The sequence below is a fragment of the Trachypithecus francoisi genome, unplaced genomic scaffold, assembly GCF_009764315.1.
Source record: "Trachypithecus francoisi isolate TF-2019V2 unplaced genomic scaffold, Tfra_2.0 Lachesis_group20, whole genome shotgun sequence".
Taxonomy (NCBI): Eukaryota; Metazoa; Chordata; class Mammalia; order Primates; family Cercopithecidae; genus Trachypithecus; species Trachypithecus francoisi.
In genome coordinates, this window is record NW_022681466.1 from 16,878,652 (window position 1) to 16,890,143 (window position 11,492).

The window sequence follows — 11,492 nt, forward strand, 5'->3', positions numbered from 1 at the left end:
CCAAGCGCAGCCTCACTTTTGCGCAAAACATTCCTGACCTATAATTCCCTCTCTTCTTAGGCCATCAACCTGCCATCAGCAATAACAGATGCTTTAGATTCTAAATTCTCCAACGCTTTATACTATTAGGGGGAAAAAAAAAGTGTTCCTCCTAAGCAGATTTTTTTTTTTTTTTGGTATAGTCAGGTTTCCCCTTTCTTTTGCGTTTTAAGACTCTTTAAAATGTCAGGCAAACACAAACACAAACACAAACACAAAGGCAGGTACCCGGACACCATTATGATGTGAACTTGTCAAGAAAAAGTTATTCCCCCATCTCGGCCGCTCCACCTTCTGTGGAAATGGTAAGGAATTTTTTCATATTTATTTATTAGTTATTCATCTTTCTTTCTTTCCTTCCTCCCTCCCTCCTTCCTTTCCTTTCCTTTCCTTTCCTTTCTTTCTTTTCTTTTCCTTTATTTCTTTTCTTTCAGATGGCATCTCGCTCTGTCACCCAGGCTGGAGTGCAGTGGCATGATCTCGGCTCACTGCAAGCTCCGCCTCCCGGGTTCACACTATTCTCCTGCCTCAGCCTCCCAAGTAGCTGGGATTACAGGTGCCCGCCACCACGCTCGGCTAATTTTTTGTATTTTTAGTAGAGACGGGGTTTCCCATGTTAGCCAGGATGGTCTTGATCTCCTGACCTTGTGATCCCCCTGCCTCAGACTCCCAAAGTGCTGGGATTACAGGCATGAGCCACCGAGCCAGTTATTCATCTTTTAAGTGACCTTGATTCAGATCTAGTTGGTATTTTTTATACTTAGTTTATGTTTATTTTATTTAAAAAGAGAAACATTGGGCCAGGCACAGTGGCTCACCCCTGTAATCTCAGCGCTTTAGGAGGCCAAGGCAGGCGGATCACCTGAGGTCAGGCGTTCAAGACCAACCTAGCTAACCTGGTGAAACCAAGTCTCTACTTTAAAATACCAATATTAGCCAGGCGTGATGGTGGGCATCTGGAATCCCAGCTACTCAGGAGGCTAAGGCAGGAGAATCCCTTGAACCTGAGAGGTGGAGTTTGCAGTGAGCTGAGATCATGCCACTGCACTCCAGCCTGGGCGACAGAATGAGACTCTGTCTCCAAAAAAAAAAAACAAAAAATAGGCTGAGCGCACACCTGTAATCCCAGCACTTTGGGAGGCTGAGGCGGGTGGATCACTTGAGGTCAGGAGTTCAAGATAAGCCTGGCCAAACATGGTGAAACCTTGTCTCTACTAAAAATACAAAAATTAGCTGGGCATGGTGGTGTGCACCTGTAATCCCAGCTACTTGGGAAGCTGAGGCAGGAGAATTGCTTGAACCCATGAGTCCTAGGTTGCAGTGAGCCAAGATCATATCACTGTCCTCCAGCCTGTCCAGCCTGGGTGATGGAGCAAGACTCCGTCTCCAAAACAAAACAAAACAAAAAAAACATTGGCCAGGCATGGTGGCTCATACCTGCAATCCCAGCACTTTGGGAGGCCAAAGAAAATAATTTTAATCAATATTATGAGTATGAATGACAAAGTGACAAGTTACACTGGGTTTTTTTTTTGTTTTTTTTTCTCCCTCCCTAATGATATTTAGCCTCTGCTCCAGGGGACAAGGGATTTTTGTAGCCTCTGGTTTCTGTCTGAGGTAATTTCTTCAGAAATTAATAAGGATTTCCTCAGGAGAAATGCAAAAACAAAAACCAAGCCAAACCAAGTAATGAGTTGATGGGAAAAGATGAGAGAAGAGGAACTGAAGTTCTATTGATGTTCTGTTTGCAAGTCAAACATGTCAACAGCTGTGCAGTGTGGGCTGTGCAGTGAGCCCGGGGCCAAAGCTCTGTCTTAAGCCACAGGCTTGCCACTAACACAGAAGAAGCTGCTCCTCCAGGATCCCCATTTCTCCCAGGTAAAGGAGAATGGGTTCCCAGCACACCCTCCACCCCAAATCTAAGAGTGTCCTGGCAGAACCAGCCATATGCAACTCTTTCCCCAGCTCTCAGGTAGAACAGCTTTGGCGGTACCAATAGCTGCTGCCCTTGTGCCAGAATAGCAGCCCCTTCGTCTTGGGATTACAGTAATTTATGGTGATTTATGCCTCCAGAGTGAAAATTAGCAATCTGGCGAGGTAACTAAAAATGAATGCATCTCTTCCCAGAGTTCACTCCACCCAGCTGAGCCACCAAATAAAACCAGCATATGGGGCAATTAGAAAGCCAAGCGCTGCTTTCAAAATGCAGTATAAAGAGACAGAGTTCAGGGGCCCAGGTTCCCCTGCCCGGTTCAATAATGATCACAAGTTCCTAACAAGCATCCTCTTTGCCTCACAATACCATGCCAAGTCTGAGTCCCCCCATAAACACCAACCTGCAGTTCCGTCTTTCAAACAAAGTAATTTGTTCCACGACATTGCCATTTTACCTTTTATTATTATTATTGCAAATTGACTGAGGGAGGGGAAAGGGGGAAGTGAGGATAAACCTCTATCACATGGATACATGTGAAGCAAAGATTTTTTTTTCTTCTTTGTCATACATTTGCTTTTACATGACACAGACTCTGATCTTACCTAACTTCCATAGTCTACTCTCAAATACTGGTGAGACTAGAATTTATATTAAAAGTTTTGCTGGGCATGGTGGCTCATGCCTGTGATTCCAGCACTTTGTTTTATTATTTATTTATTTATTTATTTATTTAGAGACAGAGTCTCGCTCTGTCTCAGGCTGGAGTGCAGTGGCACAATCATGGCTCACTGCAACCTCAACCTCCCGGGCTCAAGCAATCCTCCTCCCTCAGACTCCTGAGTAATTGGGACTACAGGCATGGGCCACCAAGCCCAGCTAATTTTTGTAATTTTTGTAGAGATGGAGTCCATGTTGCCCAGGCTGGTCTCAAACTCCTGGGCTTAAGGGATCCAACCACCTTGGCCTCCCAAAGTGGTGGGATTACAGGTATGAACCACCACACCCGGCCATTCTTAGCACTTTGGGAGGCTGAGGCAGGAGGATCCCCCGAGGCCAGGAGTTCAAGACCAGGTTGGGCAACACAGTAAGAACCCCCATCTCTACAAAAAAATTAAAAATTAGCTGGGCATGTGGCTCAAGTCTGTAGTTCCAGCTATTTAGGAGGCTGAGGCTGGAGAATTGGTTGAGCCAGGAGTTTGAGGCTGCAGAGAGCTATGATGTCACCACTGCCTCCAGCCTAGGTAACAGAGTGAGATCCTGTCTCAAAAAAAAAAAATTTTTTTTTGAAAGACGTAGAGGTCCAATAGTGATTGATTATCCTTATCATTGAACACATGCAGAAATTCCTAAAATAGTCCAAGTCTGTTCCCATGGACTTGGACTTGATGGGACTTCATATGTAACAAGGATCAATTGGGGTCACACTATCAGCCACTTGGAAATTTGGATGTAAGTGCAGTATTCACTCACTCATATTTCTCATAGAGTTTTAGAGTTGGAAAGGGTTCAAGAGATAATATAATCCTACCCACACATTAGATTCTATCATTATTTAAAGTGGCTCGACTTCTAAATCTTATTCTATGAAATTCCCTCTGACACAACTTATTCTTCTTTTTCTTTTCTTTTTATTTTTCCTGTCTCAGGTTTATTTGCACAAATAGCACAGGAGGACCCCAGCCCCATGTAGATGGTAGCCCAGCGGGGATCACACCAGTCCTTCTGTCCTCGTATTGGCAGACAGAAATATCTAAGTCTTTGTAGGGGCCTGGGCACCTTTGGGAGCCTGAGCTTGAACTGAAGCTGGAGCTGCAGCCTGGGCCTTGGTTTGATCCTTGGCCTTGGCCTTTGGCCAGCACAGCCTGAGCCCTTTGGCAATGTGGGCACGAGCCCGCTTCCCAAGCTAGGGGTAGGCAATGTAGGCAAGCCGATCGAGCTTGCAGCTGACACCCTTTGGGATCTTGGGCTTAACCTCCTTGGGCTTTACGAGGGCCTTGATCGCCTCAGCACGTGCACTTATGACCTTGTCACTGTTGGCCTGTATCTTCTTTAGGCCCCTTTTGTTTTGCTTCTTGGCAAAGCACATGTTCCTCGGGAACTTGGGGTCCATCCCCTTAAGAGATTCATATCTTTGTGATTGGGGTTTCTTGATACCATTTCTGTGCCTTTTTTGGGACTGGTTGTGTGTGCTGTGGTTCTTGGACTTGGCCATGTCGGCACCTTAAGCTGTGGCTCCCAAAGCATCTAGAACTGGAAGTATTCTTCTTTTTCTCCACCACTGAACATTTCTCTCTCTCTTTTTTTTGAGACGAAGTGTTTTTAGCTCTTGTTGCCCAGGCTGGAGTGCAATGGCACGATCTCGGCTCACCGCAACCTCTGCCTCCCAGGTTCAAGCGATTCTCCTGCCTCAGCCTCTCAAGTAGCTGGAATTACAGGCATGTGCCACCATGCCCGGCTAATTTTGTATTTTTTTTTTAGTAGAGACGGGGCTTCTCCATGTTTGTCAGACTGGTCTCAAACTCCCGACCTCAGGTAATCCGACCTCAGGTAATCTACCCGCCTCGACCTCTCAAAGTGCTGGGATTATTATAGGTGTGAGCCACCAGGCCCAGCCCACCACTGAACATTTCATGGTGTCTCTAAGTCATTCATCTATGCTCTTCTCTCCAGTTATCAGCACTCTTCCATTTCACTCATATCTCCTCCTGGCTTAGACTTCATGTTCAGCCATTTTGAAATTTGCTCATAAATGACAAGGATTTCTTCTCTTCGCTGGTTTTCTACTGTCCATGTTTTCCCAGCCCCAGCTGGCTCCTATTGCCCTGTTTCTCCCCTCCTACACTTCAGGATATTGCTGGAGAAAGTTCCAAGGTCATGCTGGTTTGACCCAGTATAGATTCACAATTCCAAACTTCACCTGGGCTCCACTTGGGCTCTTTTGTTTGTTTGTTTGTTTGTTTTAGACAGAGTTTCCCTCTTATTGCCCAGGCTGGAGTGCAATGGTATGATCTCAGCTCACTGCAACTGGCTCACTGCAACCTCTGCCTCCCGAGTGATTCTCCTGCCTCAGCCTCCCGAGTAGCTGGTATTACAGGCACCCGCCACCATGCCTGGTTAATTTTTTGTATTTTTGGTGGGGGGGGGTGGTTATCATGTTGGCCAGGCTGGTCTTGAACTTCTGACCTCAGGTGATCCACCCACTTCGGCCTCCCAAAATTCTGGGATTACAGGCATGAGCCACCGCGCCTGGCCTGGGCTCTTTTTGACGATGGCTTTCTGTACAGTGTTACCTAAGACTTCTCAACTCCCTCAAGCCCAAAATCCACCCCTGCCACACTTATTATAAGACCTCATTTTCTACTTATGGGGAAGATGGAGGTCATTCAAGACCCCACCCCCACCCTGTGATCACCTTCACCTTTATCTTAGATTAGTCCATATCTTAACCTTCTGTCTCTAGGAGCATCTCTTCCCCTGCAGAAAGCACAAGCCTCATCTCATCCCCTCCACTGATGACTCCTCTTATCCCTCATGTTCTTACCCTTTTTCTCTCTCCTTACTTCTTACCCTTTTCCCACAAACATGTTCAAGTCTGCATCAACCTAAAAATAGAAAATCTTTTCCCGGTTGGGCGCAGTGGCTCACATATGTAATCCTAGCACTTTGGGAGGTTGAGGCAGGTGAATTGCTTGAGTACAGGAGTTCGAGACCATCCAAGGCAACATGGTGAAATCACATCTCTAAGAAATATGAAAATTAGCTGGGTGTGGTGTGGTGGTGGGCACCTGTCGTCCTAGCTACTCAGGAGTCTGAGTTGGGAGGATCACCTGAGCCCAGAAGGTTGAGGCTGCAGTGAGCTGTGATTGTGCCACTGCACTCCAGCCTGGGTGACAGAGTGAGACCCTGTCTCATAAAATAATAAAATAAAATAAAAATACAGAAAATATGTTTCATATCTGCTTCTCCCTCAGTGTGCTACCCCTTCTCTTTTTCCTGATACAACCGAATTTAGGGAAGAGTAATCTGTACTTAAAGCTCTCCCCCAACCTCCACTTCCAACTTATTTCCTCAACCACTGACTATTTGCTTCTATCCTCGTGGTGTTATTCATTTGTGTATTCGCTTACTCAACAGATAGTTGTCAAGAACCCTCTGTGTGCCAGTAATTGTCAAAACTTCCCTCTCAGAGGGTTTACCAGTTACCTCCTGATCCAATAGTTCTGAAATTTTGCTGTGCATTGGAATCACTTAGCATCTTTTAAAAATACTGATGCCTGGGTCTCACCCTGAGATATTCTGAGTTAATTGGCCTGGATGTGACCTGGGCTTCAGGATTTTTTTTTTTTCTTTTTTTTTTTTTTGAGATGGAGTCTGGCTCTGTCGCCCGGGCTGGAGTGCAATGGCCAGATCTCAGCTCACTGCAAGCTCCGCCTCCTGGGTTTACGCCATTCTCCTGCCTCAGCCTCCCGAGTAGCTGGGACTACAGGCACCCGCCACCTCGCCCGGCTAGTTTTTTGTATTCTTTAGTAGAGACGGGGTTTCACCGTGTTAGCCGGGATAGTCTCGATCTCCTGACCTTGTGATTCGCCCGTCTCAGCCTCCCAAAGTGCTGGGATTACAGGCTTGAGCCACTGCGCCCGGCCTGGATTTTTTTTTTTTTTTTTTTTAGACAGAGTCTGGCTCTTTTGCCCAGGCTGGAGTGCAGTGGCGTGATCTTGGCTCACTGTAACCTCTGTCTCCCGGGTTCAAGCAATTCTCTGGCCTCAGCCTCCCTAGTAGCTGGGATTACAGGTGCATGCCACCAAGCCTGGCTAATTTTTGTATTTTTGGTAGAGATGGGTTTTCACCATGTTGGCCAGGCTGGTCTCGATCTCCTGACCTCAAGTGATCTGCCTGTCTTGGCCTCCCAAAATGCTGGGATTACAGGCATGAGTCACCAGGCCTGGCCTGTCCTAATCTCCTAATGCAGGGTTTTTCAACCTCAGCACAATTGCTATTTTGGGCCAGGATTATTCTTTGTTATTGGGGGTTTTCCTGTGCATTGCAGAGTGTTTAGCAGCACCCGTGGCCTCTAATTTCTAGATGCTAGAAGCACACACATTTCCCTTCATAGTCATCACAAACCAAAAATATCTCCAGACATGGCCAGATGTCCCTTGGAAGTGGCAAAATAGGCCCTGGTTGAGAAGCACTGCCCTCGTGTCTTCAGTTCTCCTCCTCCTTGATCTGTCTGTAATATTGTGAAACCCCTCCTTCAGAAGCCTCTTGTTATTAAAAAAATTTTTATAGAGATGAGGTCTTGCTATGTTGACCAGGCTGTTCTTGAACCTCAGCCTCCCAAAGTGCTGGGAGTACAGGCATGAGCCACTGCACCTGCCCTTTTTAAAAAAATATGGAACATTTCACGAATTTGCACATCATCCTTGCACAGGGGACGTGCTAATCTTCCTATATGGTTCCAATTTTAGTAAATGTGCTGCTGAAGCAAGTGCTCTTCTTTCCTTTGGCTTTCACAGCACTGTTCTCTGTGACTCAGTATGGAAGGACATAGTGATATTCAAAAGATGTTTGTAGAATGGATCTAGAAGTTGCTCATGTGTATTTGGCTCACCTCTGATTGGCCACTTATCTGTAAGGGAGGCTGGAAATGTAATCCTTATTGTGGGTTTGGCATGAATTCAGCTGAAGACCAGGGTTCTAGTCCTATAGTACTTCCAGGGCATACTTTTTTTTTTTTTTTTTTGAGACGGAGTCTCACTCTGTCGCCCGGGCTGGAGTGCAGTGGCCGGATCTCAGCTCACTGCAAGCTCCGCCTCCCGGGTTCATGCCATTCTCCTGCCTCAGCCTCCCGAGTAGCTGGGACTATAGGCGCCCGCCACCTCGCCTGGCTAGTTTTTTGTATTTTTTAGTAGAGACGGGGTTTCACAGTGTTAGCCAGGATGGTCTCGATCTCCTGACCTCGTGATCCGCCCGTCTCGGCCTCCCAAAGTGCTGGGATTACAGGCTTGAGCCACCGTGCCCGGCCCAGGCCATACTTTTAACTCGTTTTCTCCTTCCCACTGCCTGGAAGTACAGTTACAGTAGTGTTAAGCCATCTTGGACAATGTGAGCAAAGGTATTTCCCTGGGCTTGGTGAGGCAAAAAGATAGGAGGAATCTGAGTCTCTGACGTCCCAGAGCCACCATACCAACCCTAGACTGCTTACTCTTTTTTTTTTTTTTTTTTTTTTTTTTTTTTTTTTTTGAGACGGAGTCTCGCTCTGTCGCCCAGGCTGGAGTGCAGTGGCCGGATCTCAGCTCACTGCAAGCTCCGCCTCCCGGGTTTACGCCATTCTCTCGCCTCAGCCTCCCGAGTAGCTGGGACTACAGGCGCCCGCCATCTCGCCCGGCTAATTTTTTTTTTGTATTTTTTTTTTAGTAGAGACGGGGTTTCACCGTGTTAGCCAGGATGGTCTCGATCTCCTGACCTCGTGATCCGCCCGTCTCGGCCTCCCAAAGTGCTGGGATTACAGGCTTGAGCCACCGCGCCCGGCCAACTGCTTACTCTTGAATTATGTGAAAGAGAAAAAAAAGGCCAGGTGCAGTGGCTCATGCCTGTAATCCCAGCACGTTGGGAGCCTGAGGCGGGTGGATCATGAGGTCAGGAGTTCAAGACCAGCCTGGCCAAGATGGTGAAACCCCGTCTCTACTACAAATACAAAAATTAGCCAGGTGTGGTGGTGGGCACCTGTAATCCCAGCTACTCAGGAGGCTGAGGCAGAGAATTAGACAATTGCTTAAACCCGGGAGGCAGAGGTTGCAGTGAGCCGAGATTGTGCCACTGCACTCCAGCCTGGGCAACAGAGTGAGATGTCATCTCAAAAAAAAAAAAAAAAAAAGAGAGAGAGAGAGAAAAAAATACCCTCTGTCTGGTTTAAGCCTACCATTATTTGGATATCATGATTGCATTAACTGAACCTACATCCCAGTAAGTAGATCCAATCAGGTTCAACTTTCGCTTTCAGCAGCTCTCAGATCTATATGTCCACTGAAACACTCCCAAGATCCAATCCCACATTTCAGCTACCTTCTGGACTCTCCAGCTGAATGTCCAACTAGAATCTTAAAACCTAGGATGTACATTTAAAACCAAAGCTGGCCAGGCACAGTGGCTCGTGCCTGTAATCTCAGCACTTTGGGAGGCTGAGGTGGGCGGATCGCCTGAGATCAGGAGTTCAAGACCAACTTGGCCAATATGGTGAAACCCCATCTCTACTAAAAATACAAAAATTAGCCAGGCTAATTTGGTGGTGGGTGCCTGTAATCCTAGCTACTCAAGAGGCTGAGGCAGGAGAATCACTTGAATCCGGGAGGAGGAGGTTGCAGTGAGCCAAGATGGCACTCCAGCCTGCGTGACAGAGAGAGACTCTGTCTCAAAAAAAAAAAAAAAATTAAATTTAAAAAGGGCAACCCATTTTCCAAGTCATCTAGGCTCCACATCTGTGATGCCTCCCCTCTTATGACCTCTACATCCGATAAATAGCCCCTCAACAACCTTAGTCCCTCTCTGCATGTCCCATGTACTTGAACCAGATCAGACCACTTGCTTATCCCCATTCCTGAACATACCATTTTGCTTCTAGAACTATTGCAGATTCTGTACTTAACTCTACTGAAAGTCCATACCCAGCAGGCCCTTCTCTTTAAAGGCATGTCTGAGTCATCCCCCAGAAGTCCATCTCAAAGCCTTATATGAGGTAGGTATGCAAATGTTTTTCAGATTGAAGAAATAAAGTGATTTGCCCCAAGTCACATGGCTAGTTACAAATGTTCTGCCATATGATGGAGTCTGCACATTCAGATGAGAGACACTATATTTCCTCCTTTCTTTATTGGGCTTACAATGTCATAAGGATATGGACTTCTTAGGAAAAGGTAGTGATTTGAGGAATTCCAAACTACAATTTAAATAACTGTCCTGCTATTTTGAGCCTTTGGCATACCATACACTATAATTTTGTCCCTGTGTCTGTGTAACACAAGATAACGATATAAGCACTTTATATATGTTCATGGGTTAGATGTGACTCTATCTAAACATGCTGTAGCCTGCCTGATTCCTTATGGGCCAGGAAAGCATTTAGAACACTAAGATATATTTCAAATTGTGCTTGCTCAGATCAAATCGAGAATCACTGTGGGATCCTCTGGGCAAATTTAAAACAAATCAGAGAGTACCACAGCCAATATTTGAGACATGTAGCTGGCTCTTACAATGAAATGTCTACAGCCAACTTTGTTTGTGTGCTCATGATTTTTTTAAAAAAGATGTGTGGAGCCATAGGAGAAAGAAAGTGAAGCAATGTTTATTGAGTACCTACTTAGGCATGTGGCTAGATAATTTGACCATTATTACCATGACCCTAATAAGTAGATGGGAACTACAAGAAGATACAGGGAGGTGGACAGACAGGCAGCAAGGCCATTTGGCCAGACCTCAAATGATGGGGCCTCAATTTTGGTTGCTTTTCAGAGGTAAATTTGAGCAGGGCTGGTTTAAGCCTTGAACTATATCCTTCAGTTCTTTCTAAGAGCCATATGGCACTCAGTTGCCAAGGCCTGATCTAGTCTTTCACAGTACCTGTAAATGCCGGCTTGGTTTGTGATCAAGAAACTGTTACCTTGGCCATTTAGGAGACAGCATTCAAAGTTATTATAATTTCTGCTTATGATAACTTTCTTCCTCCAGAACACAGAGAGAGATGCTTTTTGGGTGTCATTCAGCTATTTCTATAAATATAAAGGAAAAACTGATTAATTGCACATACTCATATATTATAAATTGCATATATAATGATATCTATTTTAATATATTGGTTTATTATAGCTTGAAATTCCTGATTTATTTCTTAAATTCTTTATAATTTTCTACATTTCACCTTTATTAGCTTTAAGCATAATTTACATAAAACAGAAAAATTTCACATTAGATTATGTTCTTATATACTTATGCTAGTATTTTTGTTTTATTTTTTCAGTTCTGTAATAATATTATTCAGATAAGTTTGCTTTTTTTGTTGTTGTTGTTTTGGTTTTTTGTTGTTGTTGCTGTTGTTGTTGTTTTTTGAGACGGAGTCTTGCTCTGTTGCCCAGGCTGGAGTGCAGTGGTGCGATCTCAGCTCACTGCAAGCTCCGCCTCCTGGGTCCACGCCATTCTCTTGCCTCAGCCTCCCGAGTAGTTGGGACTACAGATGCCTGCAACTACGTCCCACTAATTTTTTGTATTTTTAGTAGAGATGGGTTTCACTGTGTTAGCCAGGGTGGTCTCGATCTCCTGACCTCATGATCCACCCACCTTGGCCACCCAAAGTGCTGGGATTACAGGCGTGAACCACTGTGTCCAACCTATGTTTTGTTTTGTTTTTGAGACAGGGACTCACTCTGTCACCCAGGCTGGAGTGCAGTGGCACAATCACAGCTTACTGCAGCTTTGGACTCCTGGGTTCAAGCAATCCTCCCACCTCGGATCCCAAAGCACT

General features: G+C 45.5%; 1 non-coding gene and 1 pseudogene across 1 annotated transcript; both read right to left on the reverse strand.

The window, feature by feature from the left end:
- Positions 1-3,725: 3,725 nt before the first annotated feature.
- LOC117066581 lies at positions 3,726-4,211 on the reverse strand (annotated as a pseudogene).
- A 3,150-nt stretch (positions 4,212-7,361) lies between these two features.
- On the reverse strand, positions 7,362-7,463 carry LOC117068163. Its single transcript, XR_004431014.1, has one exon. It is a non-coding gene; the product is annotated as a U6 spliceosomal RNA (small nuclear RNA).
- Between the last annotated feature and the right edge of the window lie 4,029 nt (positions 7,464-11,492).